Source organism: Salmo salar, chromosome ssa13 (genome assembly GCF_905237065.1).
Source record: "Salmo salar chromosome ssa13, Ssal_v3.1, whole genome shotgun sequence".
NCBI lineage: Eukaryota > Metazoa > Chordata > Actinopteri > Salmoniformes > Salmonidae > Salmo > Salmo salar.
Genome location: NC_059454.1, coordinates 92504033 through 92523400, shown reverse-complemented (window position 1 = coordinate 92523400; position 19368 = coordinate 92504033). Strand labels below are relative to the sequence as shown.

Below are 19368 nucleotides of genomic sequence, written 5' to 3'. Positions count from 1 at the left end.
GGGTTGTTTTCCTAAAGATGTTAAATCCGCTTTGTGTTTTGTTTCCTTTCTAACGAGTATAGTGATACTGGTATCATCCCGGCCCTACTGAAAAGGAGAATTACAGAGCCTAAACCATAGTCCACAGCCGCTGAGACGTGATAGTCCAGCATCCTATTGTGCTACATGGCTCTGAGACCACCATCCGCGGGGGAAGCACACCTGCCGACAATTCAAAAACCAGCGCAGCTCCGGAACGTGTTCTCTATTCATTTGAATGAGTTGATAGTTTGAGACATTTCTTGAACTGCGCTGAGAATTTGTAAAGTATGAAAGCCAATGGTCCAATATTCTAGAACATCGCTGTGCGTACGCTTAACACCAAAGTCTGCCAAGCTCCAAATCTCTGCAGTGTCACAAAATCCTTCACTTAGCTGATTCCATGGAAGCCGGATGGGCTAAAAGTTAGGGCTTCTTTTATAACAGTATTGTTATTAGTCTGTTAAATAATTTTTGAAAGATAACACATGGTTACAGTGTCTTCAGAAAGTATTCATACCACCTGACTTATTCCACATTTTGTTGTGTTACAGCCTGAATTCAAAATAGATTAATTGCCTGTAATTAGCGCTATTCATTTTTCCCTCTATCCTTAGCAGTCTCCCAGTCCCTGGCGTGAAAAGCGTCCCCACAGCATGCTGCTGTCAACATGCTTCAAGGTAGGGATGGTGTTAGACAGGTGATGAGCTATGCCTGGTTTACTCCAGACTTAGCGCTTTGCATTCAGGCCAATGAGCTACATTTGATGTCTCATCAGACCACAGAGTTTTGCTTTATGCTCTCAGTCTTCCACATGCCTTTTTGCAAACTCCAGGCGTACTGTCATGTGCCTTTTTCCTCAGCGGTGGCTTTAGTCTGGCCACTCTCCCATAAAACCAAGATTGGTGAAGTGCTGTAGATACTGTTGTCCTTCTTGCAGGTTCTCCCAACTCAGCCAAGGAACTCTGCAGTTCTGTCAGAGTGGCCATTGGGTTCGTGGGCACCCCCCTGACCATAAATTGGCCACAGATGGACTCCAATCAAGTTGTAGTGACATCTCAAGGATGATCAAAGGAAAGTGGATGCACCTGAGCTCAATTTGGAGTGTCATATCTAAGGGCTGTGAATACTTACAGTACCAGTCAAAAGTTTAGACACACCTACTCATTCCAGGGTTTTTCTTCATTTTTACTACTTTATACATTGTAGAATAATAGTGAATACATCAAAACTATGAAATAACACATATGAATCATGTAGTAACCAAAACATTCTTAAACAAATTCTTCAAAGTAGCCACCCTTTGCCTTGATGACAGCTTCATGAGGTAGTCACCTGGAATGCATTTCAATTAACAGGTGTGTATTGTTAAAAGTTAATTTGTGGAATTTATTTCCTTCTTAATGTATTTGATCCAATCAGTTGTGTTGTGACAAGGTAGGGGTGGTACACAGAAGATAGCCCTATTTGATAAAAGACTTGGTCCATATTAAGAACAGCTCAAATAAGCAAAGAGAAACAACAGTCCATCATTACTTTAAGACATGAAGGTCAGTCAATACAGAAAATGTCAAGAATTTTTAAAGTTTCTTCAACTGCAGCCGCGAAAACCATCAAGCGCTATGATGAAACTGGTTCTCATGTGGACTGCCACAGGAAAGGAAGACCCAGTGGTACCTCTGCTGCAGAGGATAAGTTAATTAGCGTCACCAGCCTCAGAAATTGTAGCCCAAATAAATGCTTCACAGACTTCAAGTAACAGACACATCTCATCATAAACTGTTCAAAGGTGACTGTGTAAATCAGGCCCTCATGGTCGAATGGCTGCAAAGAAACCACTACTAAAGGACACCAAAAAGAAGAAGAGACTTGCTTGGGCCAAGAAACACAAGCAATAGACATTAGACCAGTAGAAATCTGTTTGAGATGTTTGGTTCCAACCGCCGTGTCTTTGTGAGACGCAGAGTAGATGAACGGATAATCTCTGCATGTGTGGTTCCCACCGTGAAGCATGGAGGAGGTGGTTTGATGTTGTGGGGGTGCTTTGCCGGTGACACTGTTTGTGATTTATTTAGAATTCAATGCACACTTAACCAGCATGGCTACCACAGCATTCTGCAGTTATATGCCATCCCATCTGATTTGAGCTTAGTTGGACTACCATTGGTTTTTCAAGAGGTCAATGACCCACATTCAGGCTGTGTAAGGGCTATTTGACCAAGAAGGAGAGTGATGGAGTGCTGCATCAGATGACCTGGCCTCCACAATCACCCGACCTCAACCCAATGGAGATGGTTTGGGATGAGTTCGTCCGCAGAGTGAAGGAAAAGCAGCCTACAAGTGCTCAGCATATGTGGGAACATATGTGGGAACTCCTTCAAGGTCTGCTACTCATGAGATGTGCTTAGGATTCATATGCCTAAATGATTCAAAATCAATCTATTTCTGGTGCTCCTTACATTCCATTTGGTGCCTAACGTTTTTAACGTTGGGAGTAGTATGTATGTGTTTGTGGGAGAGAGAGTGGTGTGTGTGTGTGTGAGGGAGGGAGGGAGGGAGGGAGGGAGGGTCTGTGTGTTAACTGTAGTAAAGTAAAGAATGTTTCATGCAGTTTTCCCCTGACTGCCACAATGACATGCAGATCATTATGCATGTACAGTATATTCCTTCCTCCCATTCCTCCAGCCAAATCACAAGTAGGTCTTTGCAAATATGAGCAAAGCAAGACAAAATTAAAGGGCCTATTTATATAATGAATATGAATTTGGAGTGCAGAAATGATTAAATATTAAAGTATTACAAAAGTTATACTAACATCCAAACTGGTTCTCTAGCAGATAAGTAAGAATGTCACCCCATGTTCAAGAATGGCCTCCTTCCCTTTATTCAGATTACAACCAAAATATAGGTATTTTTTAAAACAAGCCATAGAACGTTGGTTTTCAATTTCAGTTTAATTCACCAGAAAAGACAGAACAAATAATGCAACAAATATTGTGGTTAAACTCAAATATATACTAATTTTTTTTGGTTTGTTTAAAAAATGTTTAAAAAAGGTATAATCTTTGGAAATTATATCATAACACACCAAGACAGTTGCAAAGAGGGCACGACAACACCTTTGCCCCCTCAGGAGACCCAAAACACCTCCAGGCTGTGTAAGGGCGGCAGGGTAGCCTAGTGGTTAGAGCGTTGGGCTAGAAACCGAAAGGTTGCAAGTTTGAATCCCTGAGCTGACAAGGTACAAATCTGTTGTTCTGCCCCTGAACAAGGCAGTTAACCCACTGTTCCTAGGCCGTCATTGAAAAAAGGGCTATTTGACCAAGAAGGAGAGTGATGGAGTGAGATGGTTTGGGATGAGTTGGACCACAGAGTGAAGGAAAAGCAGCCAACAAGTGCTCAGCATATGTGGGGACTCTTTCTAGACTGTTGGAAAAGCATTCCAGGTTAAGCTGGTTGAGAGAATGCCAATAGTGTGCAAAGCTGTTATCAAGTCAAAGGGTCGCTACTTTGAAGAATCTGAAAGATAAAATATATTTTGATTTGTTTAACACGTTTTTGGTTACTACATGATTCCATGTTTTATTTCATAGTTTTTACGTTTTATTTTTATGTCTTCACTATTACTGCTCATATTCTTCTTTTCATTTAATTGTTTACTTTATTTAGGGGGTAGATCAGCTTTAATATTGCAGATAGATTGTAGCTTCCATCAACGGTAATTGTCTGCATCATTTCCAATCCCACATATGTTTTGTAAATTATACAGTACCAGTCAAAAGGGTTTTTCTTTATTTTTACTATTTTATACATTATATGCAGCATTCTATCATACAGTGAACAGTGTGAAGTTAATATGTGTTGTATTGAGTAGAAGTGTGAATATCAGTGATAGGTTTTTGGTGTAGCACATGCGCATAACATGTGCTCCCGGGGAAGGACTGCCCGTTCCATGATCTCGCCATCACGGTTGACAACTCCCTTGTGTCCTCCTCCCAGAGTGCTAAGAACCTTGGCGTGATCCTGGACAACACCCTGTCGTTCTCCACTAACATCAAGGCGGTGACCCGATCCTGTAGGTTCATGCTCTACAACATTCGCAGAGTACGACCCTGCCTCACACAGGAAGCGGCGCAGGTCCTAATCCAGGCACTTGTCATCTCCCGTCTGGATTACTGCAACTCGCTGTTGGCTGGGCTCCCTGCCTGTGCCATTAAACCCCTACAACTCATCCAGAACGCCACAGCCCGTCTGGTGTTCAACCTTCCCAAGTTCTCTCACGTCACCCCGCTCCTCCGCTCTCTCCACTGGCTTCCAGTTGAAGCTCGCATCCGCTACAAGACCCTGGTGATTGCCTACGGAGCTGTGAAGGGAACGGCACCTCCATACCTTCAGGCTCTGATCAGGCCCTACACCCAAACAAGGGCACTGCGTTCATCCACCTCTGGCCTGCTGGCCCCCGTACCTCTGAGGAAGCACAGTTCCCGCTCAGCCCAGTCAAAACTGTTCGCTGCTCTGGCACCCCAATGGTGGAACAAGCTCCCTCACGACGCCAGGACAGCGGAGTCAATCACCACCTTCCGGAGACACCTGAAACCCCACCTCTTTAAGGAATACCTAGGATAAAGTAATCCTTCTAACCCCCTTAAAAGATTTAGATGCACTATTGTAAAGTGGTTGTTCCACTGGATATCATAAGGTGAATGCACCAATTTGTAAGTCGCTCTGGATAAGAGCGTCTGCTAAATGACTTAAATGTAAATGTAAATGTAAATAACATTTCGAAAACGGGAACAAGCATTGCTGGGACGGGGCGAACAGGACACTATGCCACTCTGAATTTGTCCCCAATGTTACTGCAATACTACTGGTATTGTGACAACACTAACCAAAACTGTTGTTGTATAAAGTGTTTCAGCACAGAGATATGGAGTCATGCCACCATTACACCTCACTGACACAACAGGCTACCACACACCTAGGAAGTGACCTAGCTACTATACACCCAGGAAGTGACATAGCTACTATACACCCAGGAAGTGGCACAGCTACTACACACTCAGGAAGTGGCATAGCTACTACACACCCAGGAAGTGGCATAGCTACTACACACCCAGGAAGTGGCATAGCTACTACACACCCAGGAAGTGACAAAGGGATAAGAGTGACAAACATAGAGGGTGAGGCCAGACTTAAGATGGTGGACAAATAAAGATGTCTTACTCAGGCTGTTTACCATTGCAAAATATTGTCACAGTTCCAGTGTGCTTAAGGGGTGGCTCCCTCATAGACACCAATGCGATAGCATTGGCTGTATATGAACCTGTATATGAACCAGAAAAAAAAATAGGTAGTGGGATGTCCCGCTTCCTCTTCCGTCTCTGTCTAGACCACACATAAACATACACAAACAGTAAATAAGAGATATGAAAGAAAACAAAAACAATCTAGCGGAAGATATTGCTTAATTCGTGCCTGTCATCATAATCGACAGCACCAGGCCTCTTTACCGTCTTTCAACTGATAGGCCTCTGTACGGCCTATTAGGTGTTTTTGCTATAAAAAGTGTTTCATAACCGCCAGCTCATCTCTGGGTTTAAGGCTAGGCTGAGATGATTAATGTATTGTACAGTCGTGGCCAAAAGTCTTGAGAATGACACAAATATTAATTTTCACAAAGTCTGCTGCCTCAGTTTGTATGATGGCAATTTGCATATACTCCAGAATGTTATGAAGAGTGATCAGATGAATTGCAAGTAACTGCAAATTCCCTCTTTGCCATGCAAATGAACTGAATCCCCAAAAAACATTTCCACTGCATTTCAGCCCTGCCACAAAAGGACCAGCTGACATCATGTCAGTGATTCTCTCGTTAAGACAGGTGTGAGTGTTGACGAGGACAAGGCTGGAGATCACTCTGTCATGCTGATTGAGTTCGAATAACAGACTGGAAGCTTCAAAAGGAGGGTGGTGCTTGGAATTATTGTTCTTCCTCTGTCAACCATGGTTACCTGCAAGGAAACACGTGCCGTCATCATTGTTTGCACAAAATGGGATTCACAGGCAAGGATATTGTTGCCAGTAAGATTGCACCTAAATCAACCATTTATCGGCTAATCAAGAACTTCAAGGAGAGCGGTTAAATTGTTGTGAAGAAGGCTTCAGGGCGCCCAAGAAAGTCCAGCAGGCGCCAGGACCGTCTCCTAAAGTTGATTCAGCTGTGGGATCGGGGCACTACCAGTACAGAGCTTGCTCAGGAATGGCAGCAGGCAGGTGTGAGTGCATTTGCACGCACAGTGAGGCAAAGACTTTTGGAGGATGGCCTGGTGTCAAGAAGGGCAGCAAAGAAGCCACTTCTCTCCAGGAAAAACATCAGGGACAGACTGATATTCTGCAAAAGGTACAGGGATTGGACTGCTGAGGACTGGGTTAAAGTCATTTTCTCTGATGAATCCACTTTCCGATTGTTTGGGGCATCCAGAAAAAAAGCTTGTCCGGAGAAGACAAGGTGAGCGCTACCATCAGTCCTGTGTCATGCCAACAGTAAAGCATCCTGAGACCATTCATGTGTGGGGTTGCTTCTCAGCCAAGGGAGTGAGCTCACTCACAATTTTGCCTAAGAACACAGCCATGAATAAATAATGGTACCAACACATCCTCCGAGAGCAACTTCTCCCAACCATCCAGGAACAGTTTGTTGACGAACAATGCCTTTTCCAGCATGATGGAGCACCTTGCCATAAGGCAAAAGTGATAACTAAGTGGCTCGGGGAACAAAACATTGATATTTTGGGTCCATGGCCAGGAAACTCCCCAGACCTTAATCCCATTGAGAACTTGTGGTTAATCCTCAGGAGGCGGGTGGACAAACAAAATCCCACAAATTTGACAAACTCCAAGCATTGATTATGCAAGAATGGGCTGCCATCTGTCAGGATGTGGCCCAGAAGTTAATTGACAGCATGCCAGGGTGGATTGCAGAGGTCTTGAAAAAGAAGGGTCAACACTGCAAATATTGACTCTTTCCATCAACTTCATGTAATTGTCAATACAAGCCTCTGACACTTATGAAATGTTTGTAATTATACTTCAGTATTCCATAGTAACATCTGACAAAAATATCTATAAAGACACTGAAGCAGCAAACTTTGTGGAAATTAATATTTGTGTCATTCTCAAAACTTTTGGCCACGATTACCAACTATATCCATCAACTAGTGAATCCCCAGTGTAAAACAGTGTGAATGCTGGCATGTCTTCAGACTTATCTGTCTATAGGGCTTAGAACTGTAGGCTGGTGATGGGGCTGATGCCACTGTGCTTGGTGAGGACAGAGCCAGAGACACACCCTGGAAGACCAGGGGCGCGTTGGAACCTGGTGAGGAGAGAGTAGCAGAGCCAGGCAGAGCCAGAGACACACCCTGGAATAGCAGGGATGTGTTTGAACTAAACCCAACACCAATGCCAATCACTGGACGCCCGAAGGCTTGACTGGCTCCCTCAGACACATTTCTCAACCACCTGGCAAGAATGTGCCATACTGTAGGGCAGGGATGGGAAACTTTGATAAAAAAAATCTTAACTTATCATAATTGCCTGCCATTCTACTCATTTTACTATAGGGTGGAGAGAAATGTTTGCAGCTTTAAGTGACTAACAAAATCAATGGGGGACCCCCGGTCGGTGATTCAACCAAGATTAGGCCTACTATAGGTTTAGATAGCTGGCCGCTTGACTTACCAAAGTAAGTTAGTCTGTGGCATGCGACCCCTCTTTTGAAGGCCATTGGATACATTTCCCAAAAATTATAATGGTATATTTATATATTTTTATTTGGGGGGAGCCCGTCGGGGTCTCAACATACTGTTGCAAGTTAGAATAGTAGAATACACAGGGTGCAATATCGAAATGCGGTTGTGCATTAGCAGTTTTTCTCTTGTTATGTCACTCACTTATAGTCGCTCAATTAGCCCATGTCAGCTAACAATTTTAGATTGTTAAGTTAGTGGCTAACAAGAGCTGTTTTTTCCCAATGCCTGATGGGATATACAGTATAGCATGCATGGTGCAGTCAAGGATCTCATGCTCTGTTGAAATTCATTAGTTTGACATTAGTATTTTTACTAGAGGTCGACCAATTAGGATTTTTTAACGCCAATACCGACACCGATTATTGGAGGACCAAAAAAAGCCGGATACCGATTAATCGGCCGATTTTTATATATATATATATATATTTGTAATAATGACAATTACAGCAATACTGAATGAACAATGAACACTTTTATTTTAACTTAATATAATACATAAATAAAATCTATTCAGTCTCAAATAATGAAACATGCTCAGTTTGGTTTAAATAATGCAAAAACACAGTGTTGGAAAAGAAAGTGTTACGTCCGTTGTTGGAATGAAACCAAGGTGCAGCGTGGTAGGCGTACATTAGAATGACACCGGGAAAAACAACAAAATACAAAAACGAATGTAAAGCTATATGCAGTGCAGAAAGCAACTATACAAAAACAAGATCCCACAAAAACCCAGTGGGAAAAGGCTGACTAAATATGATCCCCAATCAGAGACAACGAAAGACAGCTGCCTCTGATTGGGAACCATATCAGGCCAACATAGAAATACATAATCTAGAATGCCCACCCAAATCACACCCTGACCTAACCAAATAGAGGGAAAAAAGGCTCTCTACGGTCAGGGCGTGACAGTACCTCCCCAAAGGTGCAGACTCCGGCCTCAAAACCTGACTCAATAGGGGAGGGTCCGGGTGGGCATCTAACCTCGGTGGCGGCTCCGGTGCGGGAAATAGACCCCGCTCTGCTCGAGGATCCGCCATCCTCGGTGGCGACTCTAGTTCGGGGGTCGTCGCTGAAAGCTCCGGACCGTGGATCGTCGCCGGAGGCTCTGAACTTGGAACCCCCGCTGGAGGCTCTGAACTGCCGACCGCCGCTGGAGGCTCGGGACTGCAGACCGCCGCTGGAGGCTCGGGACTGCAGACCGCCGCTGGAGGCTCGGGACTGCAGACCGCCGCTGGAGGCTCGGGACTGCAGACTGCCGCTGGAGGCTCGGGACTGCCGACCGCCGCTGGAGGCTCGGGACTGCCGACCGCCGCTGGAGGCTCGGGACTGCAGACCGCCGTTGGAGGCTCGGGACTGCAGACCGCCGTTGGAGGCTCTGGACTGCAGACCGTTGCTGGAGGCTCTGGACTGCAGACCATCGCTGGAGGCTCCGTGCCATGGATTATCGCTGGAGGCTCCGGGCCATGGATTATCACTACAGGCTCTGGGCCATGGATCATCACTGGAGGCTTCGTGCCATGGATTATCACTGGAGGCTCCGGTCCATGAATTATGACTGGAGACTTCGTGCCATGGATCATCACTACAGGCTCCGGGCCATAGATCATCACTGAGGCTTCGTGCCATGGATCATCACTGGAGGCTTCAGACCATGGATCATCACTAGAGGCTTCGTACATGGAGCCAGAATAGGTCTCACCGGTCTGAGAAGACGTACTGGCAGCCTGGTGTGTGGAGCTGCCACAGGGCTTACCAGGCTGGGGAGACACACTGGAGGCTGGGTGCGTAGAGCAGGCACAGGATATACTGGGCCATGGAGGCGCACTGGAGGTCTGGAGCGTAGGGCTGACACAACCCGTCCTGGCTGGATGCTCACTTTAGCCCAGGAAGTGCGGGGCGCTGGCACAGGACGCACTGGGCTGTGAAGGCGCACTGGCAACACAGTGCGTAGAGCCGGCGCAGGATATCCTGGACCGAGGAGGCGTACTTGAGACCAGGAGCGCTGAGCCGGCACAACCCGTCCTGACTGAATGCCCACTCTAGCCCGGAAAATGCGGGGAGCCGGCAACGAGCACACTGGGCTGTGAATGCGCACTGGAGATACAGTGCGCATTACCGCATAACACGGTGCCTGACCGGTCACACGCTCCCCACGGTAAGCACGGGGAGTTGGTTCAGGTCTAAACCCTGACTCTGCCAATCTCCCTGTGTGCCCCCCCCAAAAATCTGGGGGAGCTGCCTCTCGGGCTTCCGTTGTTGTGCTAATTCCTCATATCGTTGCCGTTCCTCTCTCGCTGCCTCCGTCTGCTCCCATGGACGGCGATCCATTCCGGCCTGGATCTCCTCCCACGTCCAGGATCCCTTACCGTCCAGGATATCCTCCCATGTCCAGGATGTCGGCTCCTCCTGGCCACGCTGCTTGGTCACTTGGAGGTGGGATCTTTCTGTTACGTCCGTTGTTGGAACGAGACCAAGGTGCAGCGTGGTAGGCGTACATTTTCTTTTATTTAGAATGACACCGGGAAAAACAACAAAATACAAAAACGAATGTAAAGCTATATGCAGTGCAGAAAGCAACTATACAAAAACAAGATCCCACAAAAACCCAGTGGGAAAAGGCTGACTAAATATGATCCCCAATCAGAGACAACGAAAGACAGCTGCCTCTGATTGGGAACCATATCGGGCCAACATAGAAATACATAATCTAGAATGCCCATCCAAATCACACCTTGACCTAACCAAATAGAGAAATAAAAAGGCTCTCTACGGTCAGGGCGTGACAGAAAGTAAAATTGCAGTGCCATGTAAAAAAGCTAACGTTTAAGTTCCTTGCTCAGAACATATGAAAGCTGGTGGTTCAATATTCCCAGTTCTTCAATATTCCCAGTTAAGACGTTTTAGGTTGTAGTTATTATAGGAATTATGACACGTCGACTATTTCTCTCTATACCTCTATACCATTTGTATTTCATATACCTTTGACTATTGGATGTTCTATTAAGCACTTTAGTATTGCCAGCCTAATCTCAGGAGTTGATAAGCTTGAAGTCATTGAAGTCATAAACAGCGCTGTGCATTAAGCATTGCTAAGTGCTGCTGGCAAACGCAGTAAAGTTTGAATGAACGCTTAGGAGCCTGCTGCTGCCTACCACCGCTCAGTCAGACTGCTCTATCAAATATTAAATCATAGACTTAATTATTATATAATAAACACAGAAATACGAGCCTTTGGTCATTAATATGGTCAAATCCGGAAACTATCCTTTTGAAAACAAAACGTTTATTCTTTCAGTGAAATACGGAACCGTTCTGTATTTTATCGAACGGGTGGCAACCCTAAGTCTAAATATTGCTGTTACATTGCACAACCTTCAATATTATGTCATAATTATGTTAAATTCTGGCAAATTAGTTCACAACGAGCCAGGCGGCCTAAACTGTTGCTTATACCCTGACTCTGCTTGCACTGAGAAGTGACACAATTTCCCTAGTTAACATTGCCTGCTAACATTAATTTATTTTAACTAAATATGCAGGTTTAAAAATATATACTTCTGTGTATTGATTTTAAGAAAGGCATTGATGTTTATGGTTAGGTACATTTGTGCAAAGATTGTGCTTTTTTCGGCAATGCGCTTTTGTTAAATCATCACCCGTTTGGCGAAGTAGGCTGTGATTCGATGATAAATTAACCACCGCATTGATTATATGCAACGCAGGACAAGCTAGTTAACCTAGTAATATCAACCATGTGTAGTTAACTAGTGATTATGTTAAGATTGTTTTTTAAAGTAAGTTTAATGTTAGCTAGCAACTTACCTTGGCTCCTTGCTGCACTCGCGTAACAGGTGGTCAACCTGCCATGCAGTTTCCTTGTGGATTGCAATGTAATCGGCCATAATCGGCATCCAAAAATGCTGATTACCGATTGTTATGAAAACTTGAAATCGGCCCTAATCAATCGGCCATGACGATTAATCGGTCAACCTCTAATTTTTACATTCCTTTTCCATTGAAAATGAGCAGAATTGTTAGTACAGAACAACTAAATCATTGTTAGTTGAGTTGTGACATAGGAGTGAGTGAGATAGCAGAAGTCCAGACTCAAACTGAGTTTTCATGTCCAGGAAGGACTACAAAGAGTTTCTGAAGGAGTTAGCCAAAACTCTGACTGGACAAGTACATCTCTACACACACACCTCTGTAGGAGTAAACATGCTTTCAAATGGTTGGACTAAGGGGGTCATTCTCACAAAACGGACATTTGGCTAACACATTCTCAAGTGTAATTTTTCCAAAAGTGTCCTCATGGATCACTGAGATTAGGATCGGAAGTTATCTATTTAATTTTACCACAATTTCCATAAAATCCCAAAAAGTTATAAACAAATCAATGTCCAATATTTTGTAACATTGCTCCCCTAATTAAAAGGCCTGAGTTAAACATAACACATACATTTTAAATATTTTAGATTAGAACATTTTTATAAAATGTAATGATTTTTCCCCAATTTGTCCTTTTTAGTCGTTTGATAATGAGACGGCCAGGTGGGGAAAGGGGGGTGTTTGAGAATAAAAACCTAATTCTGAAGGCATATAAGCAAATAAATTAACTTAACCTCAACTACCCCTCTAGATGATGCATCATGGGTGAATAAATCTTTATTTCAAAACTGATTGGAGTTTTTACAGGAACTTGAAAAAGTGTTATGTTAATGAAACACGTCCACACACACTGTGTTTGTATGTAATAAATATTATAGTTTAATGTAAACTTCAACTAGTATTTCATGGTTCCTATTGGAATGTGCGTAGATGTTAGCTTTGTTAGCATAGCCGCCTGGGACGTCAGTAAACACCATAAAAGATAACAGGCTGATGGTGACGTGGACCACAATGATTCAGCTACTAAAACAGACAGGGCCTCTTATTTCAGTTTAAAAAGGAGAAAACAAATGTTCTGACTGTGGGGTGTATTTCATGAGTGATACCTGCCTTGGCATCCTAAAACATGATATTTCAGTTCTGTAAGTCATGCTGTCGGTCACAAATCCACACTGTGACCTAGGTAGTAAATGGTGTACCCTGAGGGCCAGAGCGCCACCTGCTCCAGCATGTCACCTGACCCCTACGTCACACTCCTCCCATCCTCTCTCCTCCCCCAGTGTGTCAGACTTCATGCCCACTGGCTCTCTGACTGTCTTGATCACACCTGGAGCAGGTATGGCTGTAGAGGGCTCTTTACCAGCTCTTTAACACTGGTGGCAGTGTTAGGGGAGGGGAGGGAGGGGGATAGAGGGAGAGGGTCATACAACTGGAGGACAACAGGACACACGACCCATTACCCCCCCACCTCAGACACACACGCACACATGGCATGAGGTAGTCATTAACGGCACCCTTCTCTCCTCTCCAGTGTGACCCATTGCTGAGGTGAGCTAAATACATCTAGGGTTCAGGGGTAATTACAAGCCAAACAGCACCAACCTAGAGTTCACCAAGAGGATAACATGGCACTAACCATCTGGTAATCAACATGTTTTCAGAGTATATCCAATCGGATGGATAGTTGATACTAATTATATGGGACATACTAAGAAAAAAAAACCAGCAAAGATGGGGACCGACCTTTAACTTTGACTTCCATCCTAACCTCTCCAAATGTGCAAATCACCAAATCAATAACAGTGGGTCAAGGATCAAATCTTTCACACCACATATTTGAGTATAGGTAAAGGTCTGCAGGTTCAGATCAGTTTGCACAGCTGATGCATGGATTATTTTCTAAGCACGCCACACATGAACACAATGAACTGTTATTATAACTAGAAACGGTCCTGTGGTAATTTCTATGCCTTCAGAACGTTTTCCTCAGATGTTGAAAAACAAGCCATTATCTAGTCAGAAATGCCGGTCGCCACTGAACAGAAGTACATCACTAGAAAGTCCAAGACAAATGTCAGCTTCACAAGACACAGATTCCCTTTATTATACTGTATACTAAATCCACAGCAGCTTCATGTCTGAGTCCACCATAAGACTGCTTATAACTGCTTATGAAAAAAGGACATACAGGTCGACTGTATGTACACAAATCACCTGATTAAAAAAAAGCTTTAAAAGTTCTCTCTGATATTCACTGAAAAGACATTTGATAAAAGCTCCTGAAATTACAGATATTAATATGTGAACAGAACCCTCACCCAAGTGAGACATGACAACGTTTTAGGAAGGGAGCCTTGGCAATATCCAAGATACACTATGCTCAGTTTAATATTGAACAAAGCGTTACTTCATGCCCATGCATGCGTGTCTTACACACCCTATTATGGTACAACGCACAGGGCAGGAAAGACCTTTCACAATTTTCACACAGATCTCAACACGTTCCCTTTCCTTGCCAAGTATAAGGCTACACTGCAATACTAACTCGGCTACTGCCCATAAAAAAATAATACAAAAATAAGTACACCAAGTAGTAGCCTACATTAATTCCAATTTCTCTCTCTCTGTAGTAGTTAGTTATTGAGTCACTGATGGCATACCAACACCATAACATGTTATATCAACCTGTAAACTGTCTATAAATGACAAATGACTTCAAACACACCTTTTTATGACTATATCACAAACTTGGCTACAATTAAGTATCAGCCACCCTCCATATGGTGTGTTGTAGGTGGGTGAGTGCGGTGTGACTACAAGTTGTTGCTTATTCTTGCCTCGCGCACTTGCTCGTATCTCCTTTAAACTAAAACAAAAGTAGCCTAACAATATCTATCCATTTAATCTCGAATAGTTTTCCTATTCAATTTGTGTCTGTCCCCCTGTGTACCAATTGTACTCACCTTTTTTGTGGATGAGTCACAGACGGTTTTGTCGAGGTGTTGCGATGTGAAAGCGTGCGACTGTTCTACCGCTACCACAAATTTCAGACTAAACGGAATAAACTGAAGTTAACGGAACTATGACTTCCGCATCGCCCTATATGTCGTCTGACTGGAGCATGGTAGGCGGGGAATACCGGTTACTTCGGTCAACTCGACAATGTTGCAAAATGTAAAAGTAAAATGTATAAATGTTACTTTCAAGATGGTTACATTTGTACCCACTTGCTAAGAATATTGGTCCAATTTTAGATGAAGAAAAACTCACAGAAGATTCAAGCACAGCCTATGCCTTAGCCTTTATGCTTGACAAATCAAAGTGATACTAAATAAAGGGTGACGTAAAAGGCCATTGCTCAAAGGTCATTGGATCAAAATATCGTACAGAAGTTTAGAGTAAAGTGTATTGTTATCATGTAGCCTATTACACATAGAATTTCTAGTTGTATTCATTTCAATGTGGTTTATTTTCAATGTGTCTGGATGAGTCTTGATAAACAGAATGAACAGGCTTTTTCCTCAAGTGGATGAGATTGAAAGTGTAAGGGGAGGGAAGAGGGGGGATCAAGAAGACACAATTAAGTTAAAGGAAGAGGTCTAGAAAAGGGAGAGGACTAAAGGAGGGGAATAATTGTTGGTTGGATTGCAATGTCTCTGTCAGTGATGGCTTTATTTATTGTAATTATGGTGGTTATTTGGCTGGTCTAGTCTAGATAGGAGTGTGTGTTAAAGTTGACTGCTGGTCCACTGTCCTGTACTATCATTATTCAAATGAGGTTTGACTCAACTGAGCATCTGTCAACTTTAGTAATTATCTCAGAGTTGTCTTCATCTTTTTTATTTAACGTTCATTTGATTGATGTTGGGTTTTTTTGTGTGTTTTTTTTGGGCCTATCCACCACCTTCAGAGGACAAAAATAACTTTGTTTTTACACCTTTTTCTTTTTTGTTACATGTACATTCTACATATACATCACTTTTTTACACAGTAGTTACATAGTAAAATATAGTTTGAAATATATACACTACATCTGGCTGGTAGGAGCGTTGTGCCAGTAACCGAAAGGTTCAAATCTGCCGCATGTCCCTGAGCAAGGCAGTTAACCCACTGTTCCCCGTGTACAGAAACTAAACACAGCGTGAGTGAATCAACTGGTTGATTTGCATCAGTGGGTGCTGATGTCATTCTTTCCGTTGCAGGCCTCTGGCCTACAGGGGAGCGAGAGGCTCATGCCAGCAGATAGCTAGAGGTTTATTTGAACCACAATGGAAATAGTAGCATCTGTGAATGTCTTGTCTGATGAAGTAAAAATAGACCAGGAATGATGTTTAAAGCAGGACTGGTGTGTGTTTTGCATGTGAGGTACCCTTGCTTTGTTCAGTACAGCTAAGTACTGTTGGTTGGATTGCAATGTCTCTGTCAGTGATGGCTTTATTTATTGTAATTACAAAATTGTGTTATTTCTGTCAATTTGGCCTATTCTTTGCAATCATTTTCAGCTGGCGATCAAAGAGTACTCAAGTAACTAAAATGTTTCATTGTCTAATTTTTCCAGTCAGAAATTGACACAGTTCCTAACCACAAATTAGGCATATCACATTGGCCTGTGTACGTTTCCTCTTGCCATTTGTTGAGAACGTAGTTGAGAGTTGTATTATATGCTCAGATTAGGTGTGCCCTCTAGTGGTTAAATAGAAAACTGTAAATGATTCCTCTTTCTTCTTCATAGCCCTGATTGGAGGTCAGGCTCCAACATCAACACCGCAAATGAACCAACAAGGATCCCAGTAATCTTAAAGCCGGAGAAGCCATTGTGGTCTTACAGTTGAAGTCGTAAGTTTAAATATACTTAGGTTGGAGTCATTAAAACTTGTTTTTCAACCACTCCACAAATTTCTTGTTAACAAACTACACTTTTGGCGCAAGTCATTTTTCCAACAATTGTTTACAGACAGATTATTTAACTTATAATTCACTGTATCACAGTTCCAGTGGGTCGGAAGTTTACATACACAACTAAGTTGACTGTGCCTTTAAACAGCTTGGAAAATTCCAGAAAATGATGTCATGGCTTTAGAAGCTTCTGATAGGCTAATTGACGTCATTTGAGTCAATTGGAGGTGTACCTGTGGATGTATTTCAAGGCCTACCTTCAAACTCTTTGATTGACATAATGGGAAAATCAAAAGAAATCAGCCAAGACCTCAGAAAAAAAGTGTTGACCTCCACAAGTCTGGTTCATCCTTGGGAGCAATTTCCAAACGCCTGAAGGTACCATGTTTATCTGTACAAACAATAGTACACAAGTATAAACACCATGGGACCATGCAGCCGTCATACCTCTTAGGGAGGAGACGCGTTCTGTCTCCTAGAGATGAACATACTTTGGTGCGAAAAGCACAAATCAATCCCAGAACAACAGCAAAGGACCTTGTGAAGATGTTGGAGGAAACAGGTACAAAAGTATCCATATCCACAGTAAAACGAGTCCTATATTGACATAACCTGAAAGGCTGCTCAGCAAGGAAGAAGCCACTGCTCCAAAACCGCCATAAAAAAGCCAGACTACGGTTTGCAACTGCACATGGGGACAAAGATTGTACTTTTTGGAGAAATATCCTTTGGTCTGATGAAACAAAAATAGAACTGTTTGGCCATAATGACTATCGTTATGTTTGGAGGAAAAATGGGGAGGCATGCAAGCTGAAGATCACCATCCCAACCGTGAAGCATGGGGGTGGCAGCATCATGTTGTGGGGGTGCTTTGCTGCAGGAGGGACTGGTGCACTTCACAAAATAGATGGCATCATGATGAAAGAAAATGATGTGGATATATTGAAACAACATCTCAAGACATCAGTCAGGAAGTTAAAGCTTGGTCGCAAATGGGTCTTCCAAATGGACAATGACCCAAGCATACTTCCAAAGTTATGGCTAAATAGCTTAAGGACAACAAAGTCAAGGTATTGGAGTGGCCATCACAAAGCCCTGACCTCAATCCTATAGAACATTTGTGGGCAGAACTGAAAAAGCGTGTGCGAGCAAGGAGGCCTACAAACCTGACTCAGTTACACCAGCTCTGTCAGGAGGAATGGGCCAAAATTCACAGAACTTATTGTGGGAAGCTTGTGGAAGGCTACCCGAAGCGTTTGACCCAAGTTAAACAATTTAAAGGCAATGCTACCAAATACTAATTGAGTGTATGTAAACTTCTGACCCACTGGGAATGTGATGAAAGAAATAAAAGCTGAAAAAATTCATTCTCTCTACTGTTATTCTGACATTTCACATTCTTAAAATAAAGTGGTGATCCTAACTGAACTAAAACAGGGAATTTTTACTAGGATTAAATGTCAGGAATTGTGAAAAACTGAGTTTAAATGTATTTGGCTAAGGTGTATGTAAACTTCCGACTTCAACTGTAGTTACTCTGATTGATGGGTTATGCAGCAATGCCAACTGCCTATACAGTTTATCCCCGCACAGCAATGCCAACAATACCCTGAACTGTACAATCTTAAAAGAGGGAGATGCACACACTCTGATCCTGGTAAGTGACAGACTACTTTATATATATCAACTCTTGTTAAAGACCAGAACCATTCAACTTGTGTATGACAAGGACACAAAAATAAGTGGCTTGTGAGGCTCAATAGAGCAGGACTTGTTGTTTTCACCATATTGTACTTTCAATGCATATGTGCCTTCCTCCTTTGCTTCTTTGCTCAAAGTAATTTATTTCTCTGCACCTGTGAAGGGATTTTTTTTTACTTTGTTACACAAGCAATGAAGACCACCACCTTCAGATAGTACTTCTTATACCCTTATAGATATTCAACACTAGTGCTTTGACTGTAGTAGAATAATAATAAATATAGATTAGTTTTGTTGTCTTAAAATGTAATTCAGTAAGTTATAGGTATTTCAAGAGCTTCCCATCAAGTCAAACTACAAGGCACACCACGAAAGGAAATTGAGATCCAAAATGTATTGGAAGAGCTCCAGGAGGGTCTTCAAAGAGGCTAATGGAGTGGAGCTGAGAGCTGGAGAGAATCTGGGCGTAACCGAAGGGTAACAGGGGAAGTTTTTGGAGGCGATGTACGCTGAAACAGGAGGAGCTGCTGCCCAGGAGTCAGAGGTGGTATACAGGGGATTATGTACTTTTATGAGTTGAGATCATTAGCTGATAAAGTCATGTTTTAACCTCAACGGGTGTCTGACATCAGTTGATAAGGGTAGCATTTTTGTATTTCTCTGCTGATTGTCCTACAGCATGTTCTGTTTTAAACTGATCAATGACATTCAGTGGAGAGACAGATGGTTCACTCACCTGGTCCTGGTCCAAAACAGCAACAAGCTACTGTAAATGTTAAGAAAGAGAAATTAGTCACACAAAAAAATGCAATAGATGGATTTATAGTTCAACCTCATGAAGACCTCATGAGCCATATACCCTCATAATCGTCACGCTGTACCCTCAAAGATCTGGATAGAGAGGAGCAACAGGTACACTTACAGTATACATGCCATAACACAGTAATACCTGAAAATAAAATGCACAGTAGGTGTTACATCATTTTTATGGTAGAGGTGCATTAGCATCACAACAACTGTTTCAGGTGAAGTGTTACCTAGATAATTGTGCTCA

At 42.9% G+C, this 19368-nt stretch overlaps 1 protein-coding gene across 3 annotated transcripts in view; it reads right to left on the bottom strand.

Moving 5' to 3' along the window:
* Positions 1-14983, bottom strand: part of LOC106568185 (PDZ and LIM domain protein 5) — a 112588-nt gene extending 97605 nt beyond the window's left edge. For all 3 annotated transcript variants that reach the window (XM_014138300.2, XM_014138301.2, XM_014138302.2), the window contains exon 1: positions 14681-14983. The gene's annotated coding sequence lies outside the window, so the exon portion shown is untranslated. The remainder of the gene's footprint in view (positions 1-14680) is intronic.
* Positions 14984-19368: the final 4385 nt, after the last annotated feature.